The sequence below is a fragment of the Leptonychotes weddellii genome, chromosome 9 (assembly GCF_054177405.1).
Source record: "Leptonychotes weddellii isolate Sample4059 chromosome 9, ASM5417740v2, whole genome shotgun sequence".
NCBI lineage: Eukaryota > Metazoa > Chordata > Mammalia > Carnivora > Phocidae > Leptonychotes > Leptonychotes weddellii.
This window is the reverse complement of record NC_138377.1, coordinates 29029386-29043662: the sequence shown is the minus strand read 5'-3', so window position 1 is coordinate 29043662 and position 14277 is coordinate 29029386.

Sequence of the window (14277 nt, the reverse complement as noted above, 5' to 3'; positions counted from 1 at the left end):
TTTATGGAGCTGCTATACGGTCTTCTACATTGCCTGTACTGATTGGCATTCCCACCATCCACGCCCAGGGTTCTCATTTTTTCTCTACTTCCTTCCCAATGCTTGTTCTTTTGGGGGGTTTTTTGAGAGTAGCATCCTAATGGGTATGGGGCACCTGCTTGTGTTTTTAAGTTTACCTTCTATTGTAAGCATTGGCATTAAAAACTTCAGACACAGACCCCTCTCTCATTCTCCTATTGCTGGAAATTTAGGATTTCTTCTTTCAGTACTTCTGCTGTTATAAATAAAATTGCAGCGAAGATTTGTGCATAAATCTTTGCTGCACTTTAGATTATTTCCATAAGCAAGGATCAACAGGTAAAGTACAGGATGCCCAGTTAAATTTGAATTTCAGATAAACAATGGATAATTTTATGGTATACTTTGCCCAAAATATTGCCAGGAGCAAACTTAAAAAATATTCGTTATATGCCTGAAATTCAAATTTAACTGGGTATCCTGTATATTTTTATTTGCTAAATCTAGCAAACTTACCATAGGTAGAATTCCCAGGAGTGGAGTTAATGGATCAAAGTTGATGAGCATTTTCAAGGTTCTGGGTGCCTATGGCCAAAGGTCTTTTCACAAAAACACTGCCAGCTTCCTCTCCCCCAAGAGTGAACAAAAATGCCTGTTTCCTTACAAGAGTGGCAGCTTTGAGTTATTTCAACAATGTGGGTGGAACTAGAGGGTATTATGCTCAGCGAAATAAGTCAGTCAGAGAAAGACAAATATCATGATTTCACTCATATGTGGAATTTAAGAAACCAAACAGGGGAAGGGAAGGAAAAATAAAATAAGATAAAAACAGAGAGGAAGGCAAACCATAAGAGACTCTTAACTATAGAGAACAAAGTGAGGGTTGCTGGAGGGGAGGTGGGTGGGGGCTGGGGTAACTGGGTGATGGGCATTAAGGAGGGCACTTGATGTGATGAGCACTGGGTGTTATATCACTAAATTCTACTCCTGAAACCAATACTACACTATCTGTTAACTAACTTGAATTTAAATACAATAATAAATAATAAATAATATATTTTTTAAAAGAAATAAAACTTTGCTTCTCTGATAGATAGAAAATGATCACTCAAAAAGTTTTGATCATCAATGAAACTGACCCTTCATTTCCAAAGGCTGGTCTTTAATACTTCCCTTTATGTTAACTACATGTTCCTGACTTGGCTTATGTTTCTGTTTTTCTTGTCAAACTGCATGGACTCTTCCAAGATAACAACCTTATGTGTTTCCCATTTTGCTGCAAATATTTCTCCCAGTTTGTTGTTTGCTTTTTTAATTGTTTCTATTATTTTCCAAAGTAAAGGCATGTAAACATTACATGTAATCAAATTTCCAGTTCTTTCATGAGTCTTTCTTGCCCTGGCCTACAGTCCCTCCTCATCTAGAGATTAGATGTATCTATTCACCTATATTTCCTTCTAGATATCTGTATGGGTTCTTTTTATTGTTTTTTGCATTTAACTCTCCAAACCACTTGGCGTTTATTTGGAAACAATGTGCAGTGAGCGTCTAAATCCATTTTTCTCTCAAATCTTTCATTTGTTTCAGCTCTATTTGCTGAATAAAGTCCTTCCCTTCTCAATGATTTGTGGTGCCTCTTCGTTTATGCAAAGCAAAATCCATTTCCTCTTAAAAGTGACCTTATTTAGGGGCACCAGGGTGGCTCAGTCATTAAGAGTCTGCCTTTGGATCAGGTCATGATCCCAGGGTCCTGGATCGAGCCCTGCATCGGGCTCCCTGCTCCGCGGGAAGCCTGCTTCTCCCTCTCCCACTCCCCCTGCTTGTATTCCCTCTCTCACTTTGTCTCTCTCTGTCAAATAAATAAATAAAATCATTTTTAAAAAGTGACCTTATTTATGTCATTTAATCATTCATGCATTCAACAAATACTTATTGAGCATCTTCTGTAGGTCAGATGTATTTTGAAGATTTCTTCCAATATTAAAATTCTAAATATAAAGGAACTTCTATCTATGTATTTTCAGATCATTGGAGGATGGTGACATAATTTGCTTTTCTTGTTGGTATTTACTCATGTATCTTACAGTAATCTATTCTACTGTGGCTTAATTTTATTTCTCTCTTTTCCAAGAGTTTTACCTCCTATTGCCATATTGTGTGTTACTGCGTGGGAAGAAACTTCAAAATTATTATTACGGAATAAAACTACATAGTAAAAGTAATAGCTAGCATCCTTATTTTAATCTTTGCATTTAACAAGAGGGCATCTAATGTTGCGCCATTAAGAATAGCTTTGGCTTTTTATTTAAGATTAAAAAAAAAGTATTTTCATGTTAACAAAGTAATTGTCTCTTCTTATTTTCCTAAGAAGTTTTTAAAAAAGAAAAAAGGAAAAGTTAAGAGTGATTAATTAATTTTTATTAAAAGTATTTTGTAGAGGTAATCTTGATCTCAGGGTTGTAGGTTTGAACCCCACATTGGGTGTGGAGATTACTTAAAAAATAAATAAAATCTCTAGGAAAAAAATGAATATTGTATCATTTTTTTCTTTGTGAGTTTTCAATTGTGAAGTACAAATACTTCTCACCCAGTGGGATTGCATAAAGCAGAATTAGGGTGAATTTACACAATCCCCCTCCTGTTATATCATATAGTGTTTTTGTGAACTTGAACTGTGTGTTAAGGTCGATTGCACATGCTTATTACAAAAAAAAATTGTAGCCCGCAAATACATATGTGTATGTGTTGTGTTTTACAATGTATGTATTATAGTAAAAATTTTTTTAAATAGACATTCTAATCTTTTTCACTTACCCCAGTAAGTCAGCTTGCACATATCCTACTTCAGAGACCAGTCATATAAAAGATGAGTATCAGGGGCGCCTGGGTGGCTCAGTCGTTAAGCGTCTGCCTTCGCTGAGGTCATGATCCCAGGGTCCTGGGATCGGGCCCCGCATCGGGCTCCCTGCTCGGCGGGAAGCCTGCCTCTCCTTCTCCCACTCCCCCTGCTGTGTTCCCTCTCTTGCTGCGCCTCTCTCTGTCAAATAAATGGATGGAATCTTAAAAAAAAAAAAAAAGATGAGTATCAGTAGGATATTTGTGGGTTCATTCTACCCTGGGTGTATACAGGGTTCTGTGGAACACCTATATGTTCATTTCCATCGGTCACCAAGGATTACAAATAATGTATTTGAATTTGAATGTGCACACTTCAAAATGCCCTCTGAAGCGTGAAGAATTTTTAAACTATTGAGATCAAGCTCAAAAATGGCAAAAACACACATGTGCGGCGCGCACGTACACAATGAGAGCAAAGCAAGTTATTCAACTTTGCCTGACCTTGGCCAAGTTATATAGCCTCTCTGGGACTCAGTTTCCTCATTACTAAAATGACAGGGTTGGTCTAGATGACCGCCAAGTCCCTTCCCACCCCAACATCTTGTAACAGTGATAACCCTGGGGAGGTATTGGGTGAGGGAGAAGCAGATCTGCGAGTCCGCCCGCAGGACAGCTCTGCCATTAGGAAATCAAACAGAGTGCAGTCCTAGGGCGGATGGCTGGGACCACAATGTACACTAAAATCAATTCTGGCCATCCCCAGGGGCAACCGTGGCACCATTCAAAGCAGTGGAACATGAAGGATTTGGAAATCTTTAGGAGGGATGAGAGAAAAACAACCTAAGGATTAAAGCCTTGGAAAATGGGTCCTCTGGGGAAAAGTCAGACGTGGAATTCCTCAGCTTTGAGAAGCACGTATTAAGATGGGTCTAGCCTCAAGCTCCTGGCGTGCAAGCGAGTGTTTTAAAGAGATTGCAGGAGTCTTAGATGAAGCTGTTTTTGTTGCAGAGACCATAGATCCTAGAAATCCTCAGGCAGAAACACAAGCGTAACCACACTCATGAGAACAACCAGGCTATGAGAAACTCACACACCTCTCTCTTAGCGGCTTTGTGTTCTGCTTGTTCTCGGGATCCGCACCCTCCATTCTTACACCCACTTTCCACTTCACCAAAGTACGGTCAGCTTTCAGACAAACATCAGGGTCGCCACTCCACAGCTACATTTCTTTACCCCAGCTCATCTTTGTGAACCAGGCCACCCCAATCACTGGTCATAATTGGTGAGTCACCAGTAAGTGGACACCTTTGGGTCAGGTGCCTACCCCTGGTCCAATCACGTGACGGGGGAAGATGAGGCATGTCCTCCAGAACATGGCTGTTTTGGACAGATTTCCTCAGATCTGCATGTGGGAGACTGGCCATGAGGAACATCTTCAGCAAAAAGACCAACTGTCTTTTAATCTGATACTGATATGAGAGCAGAATAAGTCTGACCCTGAGCTCTTATGCAGGAGTCAGGAATAGCACTTCTCAGGACACTGATGAAAGAATGTGAGACTCGCAGACAGGGCTGCCTTGAGGCGGTGGACTGGTTGCAGGGCCTCTGAGAGTCACCTTTTGGCCTGTTGGCCTATGAGAATAGAAAGTCACTTCCCTGCTGGAGCCTAATATCTCTCAGGAATGTCCAGTCTTTGCCGATGGGAAATCAGCTATTTGAGGACTTTACAAAGCACCAAATCTAATTAACCACAGAAAGAGTTTCACTGCCTAACCAGAAGACGCCAAAAACAACCCAAGGACATTTTGGCCCTCCCAGGCTGGCTTGGCCTCTTTTCAGCCATTTTGAATATCCAGTATCTTCTTGCTTCCCTGAACCAATGCACAATCCAATACCTTTGAGTCACTATACTCCTGTTCTTTTTTTTTTTTAAGATTTTATTTATGTATGTATTTATTTATTTGAGAGAGTGAGTGCATGTGAGCAGGGATTTGGGGGGGGGGGTTTGCTAGAGAGAGAGAAGGAGAGAATCTTGAGCAGACTCAAAGCCCGACCTGGGGCTCAGTCTCATAACCCTGAGATCATGACTTGAGCCAAAATCAAGAGTCTAACACTTAACCAACTGAGCCACCCAGGCGCCCTTATCCTCCTGTTCTTTATTGTGGCTCTTCTGCTCAGCATCCTGCTCAGAAATCCCCATCATCTTCCAAGACATAGAAAATGAGACATTAATGAGCAAATGGCCAGGGTCATTTTTTACGGTCTCTTTCTTGCACTGGGTTTAATCACTCTATCAACCTCAAATATAGGTAGGCAAAAAACCCACTTACTTCAAATGCAAGGGCCTTGGGAATGTAGACTGCAAACAGGGTAAGACTTCGTCTACCGAAAACACAACTGCCCAAACACCTCACTGTCTAAAATCAGCCCAGAACCTGGAGAGAAGCCAAGTGACGTCTAAGCAGCCAAAATTATCTTCATGGGCTCATATTGGTTTATTTAAAGTAGCATATAATTCAAAGCAACTGTCCCCAGGGAACTAGATGAACTATTACCCTCTACGAAAGACTGGATAAATCCAAGTGGAAGAGAAAAGACTAAGTTCCTTACTTATAATCTACTTACTTTTTCTCTGCACAGAATTTTAACGAGTTTGCATATCTGGTTTCTCAACCCAGAATGGACTAAAAGAAGCTGGGTCATGAGGTCACTAAAGGTAAAATGGCATGTTCCCTGATAAAAAGTAGACTGAGAAACCCCAAAAGCACAGCAATATGAACCCACTTGGACTAGAAACAAATGACCACACATATCTCAAGGGTTTGGGCACTGCTGGAATAATAGCACAGTGAGGAAAGTTGATCAAAATTACCTTAGGCAGAACAAAAATGTTAAATTAAAATCAGTCGATTCTATCTTAAAAGCTGGGAAGTGTGTAACTTTTTTAAAGAAAGATTTCCATCCAAAATGATTGAATTTTTAAATGTGATATTTCAAAAGGCAAACCTATAGCTTACTGGTGAGCTCCACTCTCCACGACAGTTTTCTCTTTGGTTAATGGAGGTTTCATGATAGGTCCGCTGGAACCCTCTAGACTTTCCCCAAAAGGACATTGGGGCACCTAGTCAGCCCAGGAAATGCTGTTACTTTGACTTAGATGCTATTTGAAATAAACCAACAGGGGCTTAAGGAGGTTTTACTGTATTTGGTTTGCAGGCTTTGCTTGGCACCATCTCTTTAAAAGGCTGCCTGCCTTTGAACTAATCCTCTATTTATAATCCAGCTGGAGAAAGGCCTCAGCAATATATACAAATTCCTAGGATTTACAGAGTGCTGCTCACGTATTCCTGAGCCCCCTTGCAGAGCCCCGGCCTCGGCCCTTCCTTCTCCAGAAAGCACCCTGCATTGCATCATCACGGACACGTCTTGGTGCTATGGCAGCCAGGCCACCTGGTATGCCCAGGAATGCACCCGAATTCTCGGCTGGGGCCAGGGACATGAGCTGGACGAGGCTCGGTAAACACCATCGCTCACTCTTGATGGCCTACACTGTTTAGACACCCTTTCCTAAGGGCCAAGGGCTGAGGCTCTCCCCTATCAAGCCATCATTTTCTTATAACTCATTCCCTCCCCAAAATGACACCAACTACACATTTTCCTTTTCTGCCCCTCACACAAATTATTGCAAGTCATGGCAGTCTAAATATAGCTCCGGTCTGTTTTCCAGATGCGGAGGCCTTGACATTTTCCTGATGTCTCTCCAGCTGCCTCTTTGCTCTTGCTTTCCTTTCTCCTGCTTTCTCACCTTTTTTTTTTCCTTCCCGGGATTCCTGCCTCTACCTCCCAGGCTCCTCTTGTCTTTCCCGCCTTCCCAGTTCAAAGGAAAATTCTAGAAGGAAGCCCCGAAGCCTGGACGGCCCTCTCCCGGCTCTCCATTAGTACTAGTGGTGGAGTAGGGATAGCATCTAGGGAAGAGGCAAGAAACACAGAGTCCTCTAGGGCCCTCAACAATGAGCCTCCATGCGTTCTCGCCATCCCTTCACTTTGTCCGGAAGCCATTGAATCTCCATCCCACTCCCACCCTCCTCCCATTGGCTTCTTTTCCTTGTGTCCTGGGTGCCAAAGAGTGGCTGGTCACTCTTTCCATTTAGCAACCTCCTGTGTTATTGGAAAATACCTACTCCCTCAGCCATCACTTCTTTGAGGTTAAATAGTATCAATTTCTTCTGCTTTTCTTCATCAAGCCTAGGTGTCCAGAACTTTCATCCTTTTCATGGATTCTTTCTGTACCGTCTCCAAGTTGGCCATAACCCACGTAGGATATGGAGCCGGGCCTTGAGTCCTCTGCCTTAATAAGGTTTGACTCCTGCCAGGTGAGCATACTGGAGAAATTCACCTGACACTTCTCAATCACAGGCCCCCGGCTCATGAAAAATGAAGCACTACAGTGAAGACATGCGTCCTTGCCTCACTTGAGATCCACTCCAATGGTGTAGCATCAGTCCTTTTCTGTACTGGAAACAAATTTTGGTCCAAGTACATATTTTATCCCATCCTTTTCCATATGCTCACTCACTGTTAGTCAATTTTCTTGAGTTCTAAGCTAGTGGTTTCAAAGTGAGCCACATGCTAGATAGAGAGTGTATGAAACAATCGGTCAGTCTGTTTGCTTATTTATTCTCAAAACAGTTATTGGACACCTCTTTAGGCCAAGCACTGGAGATAAAAAGATACAAATAAGAAGTCACCTCAAGAGACACACATTCTAGTGCACAATGTCTCAACCTGTTAACATCTGGGGCAGGAAAGACTTTGTTGTTGGGGCTGTCCTGTGCATTGTAGGATGTTTAGCAGCATCCCTGGCCTCTAGCCATTAGATACCAATAGCACTCCTCCCCAACGTTGTGAGAACCAAATATGTCTCCAGACATGGCCAAATGTCCCCTGCAGGAAACGTCACCCCAGGGTTGAGAACCATTGGTCTAATGGGTTGGACAAATATATAAATGATGGTTATAGTTCATAGAAGGCCTGTAATAGAGGTGTGAAGGCAGGGTTGTGCTTGGAGTTAGAAGGCATCTGAGCTGTGATCTGAAGGATAGACACAAGTTTTCTGGGCAGATGTTAGAGAAAGAATATTGTAGGCAGATGGAGCAGCATGTGCAAAGACACAGGGGCACCACTGAACAGTTCAATGTGCCTGACATGGCGGTGCCTGGGGAGGAAAAACCGAAGATGAGGACAAATTGAGGCTGGCCTCTGTTTATAAAGGGCCATATGTGACTGAGATGTTTGCACTTGATCCTGAGGATAAGAGAAAACAAGGAGATTTTTAGGCTGGGGAGCCTGATGAATAGATGCATGATGGGGTGGTGAGGGGAGAAGCTATGATGGTAATTCAGGAGGAGGTGAGGTGAGCTTGGGTTAAGGCCATGGTGATTGGGAAGGGAAGGAAGAGCGGGATTTGAGAACCTGTTCTGAGACAGAACGTGCAGGGCTCAGACACAGTGGCTAAGGAACAAAGAGAGGGAAGAGAGTTGGAGGTGACCCTGATGCTTCAGAGTGGATGGAACCCTTCAGTATCAGTCGTGGAGTTGAGGCCTTTCTCTGTCCTGGAAACACTCCCAACACACTTGCATTGTGCCTGCCTCGCATGGGAAGATGGCGCTTTTGGGGGGTACATTTACACTGGGGAGTGTGGACGTGTGGATGTTAATTCTTCTTCCTGGACTGCCTTTACACCAGGCTGGTGGGAGGTGTCTGGAGGCAAGAACCCAACCATTAAGAATTGGGTCAAGGAGCTAAGCATCTAATTTTGTCACCACCAGGCTGGCATTGAGGTGGCTCTGAGCCTCAGTTTGTCTGTTTGTGACCGGAGAACACCCCCACCTCTCCAGGATGTGGTGAGTATGAACAGAGCAGTTTCTGTGGGTGGTTCAGACCCCCGTAGGTACTTGGCACTTAATGCCTGCAGTTGGCCAGGACCGTGAGTGGTTGTAATCAGGCCTGATGGAGAGGCCCCCTGACTCCACCGCGGCCTTGAGCAGCTGCCAACTCTATGACCGGATTTTGAGACTTGCCTGCAAATTCTTTTTTTCAGGGTATCTGATTCCTGCAAATACGCTTCCCCAAACCTTCTCAGGCTCCAAGAAGCCCCTTTGGCTGTGCATCCCACTGTCTCCCGTGGTCCCCAGCTCAGTGGGAGACCTTGAGACAATCCTGCTTGGTTTTGTGCAAACCCTCCCCTCCAGTTCCCCACCCTGCCTTTCCAATTACATTAGAGTGAAAGGAAAGAGCAGGAGGCTGAGTTAGAGGCAGCTTAGACAGAGGCTAGCCCAGCTGGCTGGTTCATGATGGTCTCTGGCCTGCTATGTAACCCCTCTCCGCAGCCTTCCTCTGGGGGCCAAGGTGGGCTGGATGGTGTCCAGAGGTAAATGGTGTGTGTGCGTGTGTGTGCGTGTGTGTGCGTGCGTGTGTGTGTGTGAGCTCACTGCCCCTCGCTCCCAGGAGCCCCGGCCCTGATGGTGATCTCCCTCCACGCAGGAACAAGGGGCTGCATTGTTAGCCTGCCTGGCTCCTGGTTTCTGACTCACCCCGGGCCACTGCATCCTGAGCAGGTTCGCAGCTGCTCAGGGATATACTTTCCAGCACATTTAGGACTTGGAACAGCCCCAGGTTTCAGGAACACATGGTGAGGGGGGAGGAAGGGGGCTCAAATAGACTCAGAACGGGGGGAGCAAGCTACTTCTTTCTTTCTTCAAGACGAATCTCCATTTTCATCATCTGATAGCAGGAACAGCATCTGAGGACGGCGGATGAATTGCAAACCTGTGCAGGTCGGGGGAGAGGGCAGGCGAGTGGGGGGAGATGGGCAGATTTATTTCATCCTGGCTGAGGCCTTCTTGTGCAGCCCTGTCCCCTCTGACACGCCACTCCTGCTCGGTTACACAGTCTCCGCCCAGCCCTGGGGCCTGGCGGGGAGCGAGCAGGCAAGGGAAGCCAGCCCTGGGGGGAGCCTCAGGCTTCCAACAGCCAGGGCCAAGGGGCAGGAGAGGAACCAGAGGCTGTCCCTAAGATCTGGGGGTCTGGGAGAGCACCAAGTGTTCCAAAAGGCCTGGCTTCACAAATTCTCAATGTCTCCATCCCGGTGCCTTGTTAAGGTGGTAATAGAGAGGACTTCCCCAGGCTCTGGCTTCCACTTTTTGCCTACCTCCCAGCAGACGTGAGCCAGATGACGCTGCTGTCCCACTCATTCACCTGCATTCAGCCCCAGCCATTTGTCCATCCGTCTAATGTCTGTTCAGGGCCTTCTGGGAGTCCCCAGCTAATGGAGAAGCCAAGCGGATTGACCCGCTTTTATAGCACAAGTGAAAGGGGCTCAAGCAAATCCAGATCTGAACCCCCTCCGTTCCTCAGAGAGACCCAGGGACCGGCTCACTTGGCTCCAGGCAGCCTCCTCCTCCACCACCATCTAGCTGGGTGACCTGGGGCAAGTCTCTCTGAGTGCCTCAGGCATCTCACTCTGCCAAAAGGGAGGGTGGAAGGGGCCCCGCCTACCTCCCAGGGCAGCTGGGGCTTCCAGTGAGGTGGTGCACAAACCCTTCAGCAGGGTATAGAAGCTTTGCCTGATTCTCACATTCTTCATTCTCCCCTTTTCCCTGTAGGGTAACTGAGGATTTGGTCCATCACACACAAGCCAATATGGGAACAGGGAGGCCCGCGTGGGATGCTGGAGGTCATCGCCCTTCCCAGGCCGGACCTCTCGGGGCAGCGCTGCACAGGGCTGGCCTCTGTGCGGGGCTCAGAGCAGCTCCCAGACTCCCAGACTCCCAGACAGAGCCCCTTTCTCCTGCGCTTGCACAAAGCTCACTCACAGGGTCCCATTCAGAGGGCTGGGTAATTGAAAAGGCGACTGCAGGCCGGCAGTGTGACCTTTGGGCCTGCCTCGGTGGGTGAAGGAGTCAGGCCCCATGGCCCCCCAGCCCGGAGGGGACCAGCCAGGCCCTGGTTCTGCATAGGCACAGCAAGGATTGTTCAGAGTGGCAGAGAGGATGGGGCGGAGTTCCTGGCCCTTGCCCCCATGGAGCCCCTCTGCTCTGTAGTGCTCCCATCCATCCCCAGAGGGCATGAATAACTACCCTCTCCTTGCGGGCAGACTGGGTAGGGGAAAGGGGCATAGATGTCGGGAGAATAGATTAATTTGTAACTGAATAAAAGAGTTTAAATGGCATGGCTGAAGTCAGTTCAGTCTAGCTGCCATGCTAAGAGAACTTGATTCAAAGATGGAAGTTTCCATATCTGCACTGTCCCCGTGACAGCCACTAGCCAAGTGTGGCTAGCGAGCACTGAAGTGTAGCTGGTGGGACTGAGAAACTGGACTTTTCATTTCAGCGAGTTCATGAAAGCGCCTGGGGATGCTAAGTGCGGCTCCTGATATTGCTATAGCAGACTGCTGGTCGACCAGAGAGGGGCAGAGACCCAGGCTCACACGCTGGCTGTGACTTACACTTACCACTGTGTGGCTTGACTTCTCAGTATTCAGTTTCCCCATTTTTTAAAGATTTTATTTGTTTATTTTAGAAAGAGAGAGAGCACGTGTGCATGAGAGCAAGGGGGAAGGGCAGAGGGAGAAGGGGAGAGAGAGAGAACCCCAAGCAGACTCCCTGCTGACCATGGAGCTGGATGCAGGGCTCGATTTCACCACCTGAGATCATGACCTGAGCCAAAATCAAGAGTCGGATGCTTAACCGACTGAGCCACCCCCAGGCCCTCCAGTTTCCCCATTTTTAAATACATGGCTGAATAACATTACTAAGTGAGCCCCATGGGAGCCAGGCTTCTGTGTACCCTGGCAGCAAGTGCTAGGCGTCCAGCTCATAGGAGCAGACATAAGCTAGTGGCCAAGGTGCATCCCTTCACCTCCCCCCGCAGAGACCAAGCTGGGGGCTTCACACTTCTGACTTTGAAGGAGGAAAAAGATGCAGCCTTTCCCTTCCTAGGTGTGCACTTGTCCACTGAGGGAGGCCTGTGCCCAGGAAAAGGTTATGTCTCCATGGAAGTTAGAAACAGGGCAGGTCCGGGAGCCTCTGGACAGGTCTCCGGGCCTGGGCCTTCTGCTCTGTGTCCACCAGCTTCATCCTCCACGAACAAACGTCCCTGGATTCCACTGGGGAGCCTCGTAGACCCAGGCTGGATGATGCTGTGGCCAGGAAAAGGTTTCCTGCCTTTGTCCTCAAACGCTGGCTGCTTTCTTCCTAAGCCAGGCCTCTGTGTCAAATTTTCTTCCTCCTATCCTGGTAAGAACTTGCTCATTATCTTCCCAAATGACAGCTGCCTTGCCATGCCGATGTCCTCCGAAGCTCCGGCTCTTGCCCTTCCCAAGAAGTCGGTGCCCACTGCAGGACTCCAGAAGGAGCCACATGGGAAAGAGGGGAGGGCAAGTGAGATGGGGTGGGAAGAGCTCCCCAAACAGCTCTCTGGGGGCTGCCACATCCTCTGCCTTTTGCTGTGGGATCTCCTGATCCATCCTGGAAACCCTGCGGCCACCACGCCGTGACAGTGGGGGCTACCAGGACGGAGAATCTGGGGCCCCAGCCAGCTCTGACAGGCCTGTTCTCAGGTTGCACGTGCCAGGGGTTCGTCTAGATGACAAAGGCCACTGACCAACCCCCACTAGTTACAATGACTAGGCAGGAGAGCTGATGGAGAAACTGAGAATCAGAGAAATTACTAACTTATCCAGAACCATGCAACTCCTTTGAGGTGAGAGAGAGGATGGGAGGCCCAGGCCATCACTCCCTGCAAACCTGCACAGCCACTCAGGAGAGAAGAGCAAGGGGCGGGGGGGTGGTCTCTCCTCCCTAGCGTGCATGCCAAGGCACCCGCAACAAGGAGCCTGCTGTGGGTGGAGGCCAGTGGCCGTGCAGCCTGGAATACGGGCAGAGAGGGCCAGGCCAGTGGGGCAGAGAGGGCCGAGCCAGCTGCAGAAACTGAAACGTGCCCATCTTCTTCCCCTCCACTTTCCGTGGAGCCTTTTCCTCCGGGCCAGCCTGTTCCACTGGAAAAACAATCTCCCCTGCCTGGGGACTTGGGGCCGGCTGGGCCACCTTCTGGGCTGTCTTCATTCAGATCCCATTTCTCTCCTCTCTCCGGGAGGTGGGGGAGGGAGTCACGTCGGGGGAAAGGCGAGGGTGAGGCTGAAGTCTTCATCTGTCCCCTTTAAGCCAAGCAAAGAAAAATAGCCCTTTGCCAGGATCTTTCATCTCAGTCATTTACTCTCACAGATGTTTTCTGCAATATAAACAAGAAGCAAAGAATGTTGGGGAGGAGAAGAGGGTGGGAGGCAGGCAGGAGGAGAAGGAAGAGTAAATGGCCAGCTTTGAAATCTGGGCCTGCAGAAGGCAGGAAACGGGACCTCAGCAGGGTCCCTCCTGCCCTGAGAGTGTGGGCAACCTCAGGTCACTGCACCGGGCCAAGCGGAGGGTCACTTCCAGGGGTGTCTTTGAAAGGAGGTTCTAGAGGGTTGGCCCAGCCGTTGAATGGGTGGTCTCCCCAAACAGCCTTCCTCTGCCTGGGAACTGACACATGGAGAGCAGCTGCTGGGGCCCTCTGGGCTCAACCTGGAGCCGTGCCCTGCTGGGGCACACACCGGCCCACCTGGCGCTCCCCAAAAGCTCTGCAGGGTCCTGGGCCAGCAAAGCTGGCAGCAAGAGCAACGGGAGGTGTCGGCAACCACAAGGAGATTAGGGTTTGGTTGCACCGGGGGAGAAAGAATCTTGACCTGGACTGGGTTGGAGGAGCACATCCTACAGTGGGTCAGGAAATAAACCCAGGAAGTCAGATGTTGCTAAGCTCAAAATTTCAGAGGATTCCTATTGATGTCAGTAGCTCTCAAACTAAACTCAGATTCCGATGGGGACCAGCAGTAAGCCAGAGGAGTGAAGCTGGGTGGGGACTGCCATGACCCAGAGAAGGCCCATCCAGAGGGGACAGCCACAAGTCAGTCTCAGCTAATATTTAAGAGAACCTAAAAACTCAGAGTTCTGTGTAAAATCTCCAGGGTTTGGGTTGTTTTTTTTTTTAACATTTGCAATAATTTAAAAACAAACAAACATGTCTGCTTCATGAGGAGTGCCTGTAGCCAGGTTTTAGTGTGTGAATCATGGGTTTGAAACCTTTGTAAAATATTGGTGGGATGAGTGAATGCTAACTTACTGTTTACTCCTCCTGCTCTTGACTTAACAAAGGGATCTGTGAGAAGAAGGTTGAAAAAGAATCAAACAGCAAGATTTATTGGGAGCCCATGTGTCTTCATGGAGCTAAAGTTATTATGGGTTCAGAAAATCAGAACACCTGGTCCCAACCCTTGAGGGTCACACTGTGGCTGGGGAGACAGAGTGACCAACCAGCCCTTGACAGTGC